Source organism: Austrofundulus limnaeus, unplaced genomic scaffold (genome assembly GCF_001266775.1).
Source record: "Austrofundulus limnaeus strain Quisiro unplaced genomic scaffold, Austrofundulus_limnaeus-1.0 Scaffold800, whole genome shotgun sequence".
Classification (NCBI taxonomy): domain Eukaryota; kingdom Metazoa; phylum Chordata; class Actinopteri; order Cyprinodontiformes; family Rivulidae; genus Austrofundulus; species Austrofundulus limnaeus.
The window spans coordinates 105,015-107,781 of NW_013953202.1; the positions used below are offsets into that span (position 1 = coordinate 105,015).

General features: G+C 37.9%; 1 protein-coding gene across 1 annotated transcript in view; it reads right to left on the reverse strand.

Annotated features, from left to right (window-relative positions):
- The window catches only part of paplna (papilin a, proteoglycan-like sulfated glycoprotein), a gene marked incomplete in the record, with an annotated part of 69,681 nt that overhangs the window by 35,305 nt on the left and 31,609 nt on the right, over positions 1–2,767 (reverse strand).

Sequence of the window (2,767 nt, forward strand, 5' to 3'; positions counted from 1 at the left end):
GGTCTGGGCCTCCCTTCTGAAGCTGCTGCCCCCGCGACCCGACCCCGGATAGGCGGAAGAAAATGGATGGATGGATGGATGGACAAAGTTTGTGTACTCAGACCAGTAATATTTGGGGTCACAAGTTTTTGCCCTGGATATTTTGTGGGTCAGAAGATAAAAAGTTTGGGAACCACTGGCCTAGATAAAGTAGTCGAACACAGATCCACTGATCCTTCAACACAGAGCATCTTCAGAAGACAAGTTGATAAAATAAATTTTAGAAATCTGTATTGTTCCATACAMGTGCGTACTGAACCTAAAGTATTTTATTGAACGGTTTGATACGGGTACATGTATTATTGCACCCCTAATAAATACATTATCTATAGGTCGTTTAAATTGGGTACATGAAATATAATCTAGAGTATTTTCAAGCACTCTTTTTAGAAATAGCTACAAAAAACATGATTTTGAGCAAAATGGTCACTGGTTTGGACTGGTTTCAGCAGATTTTTGAATAACAAATTAAAGACGGGATCAGAAAATTAACTGCTCCTGTTGAGGAACCACACTACATGATCAGTCAGACAAACAAAAACCAACAAAACACAACAAACTGCAGTGAGTGTGACAGTTCAAAAGGTAAACAAACATGGATGACAATCATCTCAGTGCTGGTGGTCTGTGTGCAGCTACACTCCCCTCCATCAGTGATGGAACAGCAAGTCAAACTTCTCTAGTTGTTGTTCACTGAAGACATTTGGTTTAAGATCAAAAGATGAGCCTGAAACAAGCTTTGATTTCCTGTATTTACACTCAGATGTGTGAAACTACTTAGGAGATATCACCGTTTGTTTGAACCCACCAATCGTTCAAGTGAGCAAAAGTAAAAGAACAAATAATCTTAATGTAAACAACTATAAAAGAACATATAAATAACTAATATTTGGTGGTATAAGCCTTATTTGCAATGACATCAGTAAGTGACATCACCAACAACCTCCACAGAGGTTTTTTTCCTCATCTTCCCTTATGTGGTTTTTAGTTTTTCTGTTCTTAAAGGTAGCACAACTGTGTTTGCTGCATGACCAGTTTCACCTGTTCTCCCATGTTTGTCTTGTTTGTCTTCTTGAATAGGTGTTTCTTAACTGACCCCTCCCCCTTCCCTGAATGTACAGCACCTTGTGAATTTATTTCTGTGAAAGGTGCTTTATAAATAAAACTTTACTTTACTTTACTTTACTTTCCACAGTGCAGGGGTGAAGGTTTCACAATCCACTGTTCGAAGAAGACTCAGAGAGCAGAAATATAGAGGCCAAACACAAAGATGAAACCACTCAAAAAGATCCATAAGACAATCTTCTGTACTGATGAGACCAAGATTAATCTACCAAAGTGTGGAGAAAGGAAGAAACTGCTGATGATCCGATGCACACAGGCTCATCTGTTGCATCATGGTGCAGGTTAAAAAAAAAAAAAAGGCACCACAATATATTTTTAGGTTTTCCTTTTTATAATGTTGAAAATGTTTAATCTATTATGTTTTGATTGATATAGATTTGTTACATGTCCGAATTATAAACAACACATAATGAAAACGTTATAATAACAGTAGATGAGACTTTTGTCTGAATGCCTGTGATTCAGCCGTATGTCAGTAGGGGGCGAACACGGACATTGAAGACTCTGTATAAATGGATCGATTTCCGGGTTGACCGGCAGTGTGGTTTCCTGTCAGATCTGAATGGCAATAAACCCTCACTCCAGAATTCTGGTTTTGTATGGTTTTATCTCGTCTAACAATCATATTATTTAACATTGGTGTTTTTCTAGTGACTTCAGTCTTTGAACTCGAATATTTCTTACAGTTTGGTGACCCCGACGTTTGTCTGAAAGTCGTGTAGGAAACTGCGGTGTTGGGGCTAAAGGCTGCTAGCATTAGCAGGCCTTTGTAATCGACGTGCGGTCTGGTCGCAGGAAAAAGGTGAACAAAACTCTTTTTTGCTTTCCATCTAGTTTACCAAACTGAACGATGCGGCGATCGGTGTTTGCTGCGGGCTGGGCTGTATGCGGGGGAGTTCAAACAGCCTCGCTAGGTGTTAGCATTGCTAGGCTAAGGCTGTGTGTCAGCTTAGCAATGATTAATATTTATTGATGATGTCACTGATGATAGTAGTAGCAGAATGAATTACAAAGTGTACAGAAACATTTTTTTCTGCCAAATTACAGAGAATTGTTTCCAAACGAATGTGGAGGATTTTTATCATGCAGCAGGGCAACAACTCAAAGCACACAGCCAACAAAACAGACTTCATCAGGGAACAAGGTGGAAGGTTTTAGATTGGCCAAGTCAATCACCTGAACCTGACCTGAACCCAATAAATTATTTCACCTCCTGACAGAGACTGAAGGGAGAAACCCCCTGAAACATATGTGACCCRTCACATCAAAACGAGGATTAAGTCTAAAAGTCGTATATGGAGAAAAAGGCAAATACAGTGTTTTGATTAAAACGTTTGAAAAAATTGCATTTTGTCAAAATATAATGAATAAAAGCCTTATTAATGAACTGTCTGAAATATAATCATAAAACTAAATTATGAAGCACTTTTTTGAGCAGTAGCAACAAAAAAACTGATTTTGAGGAAAAATACCTTTAAAATGTTGACATTTTCCCTGTGAGTTAGTAAAGTTTTGTTTCTTTTTAGCTGGTAAATCTCAATATTCAAATATAATTTGAGGTTTCCTCTTTTTAAGGACATCAAAAATTCCTCATTAAAAAGAC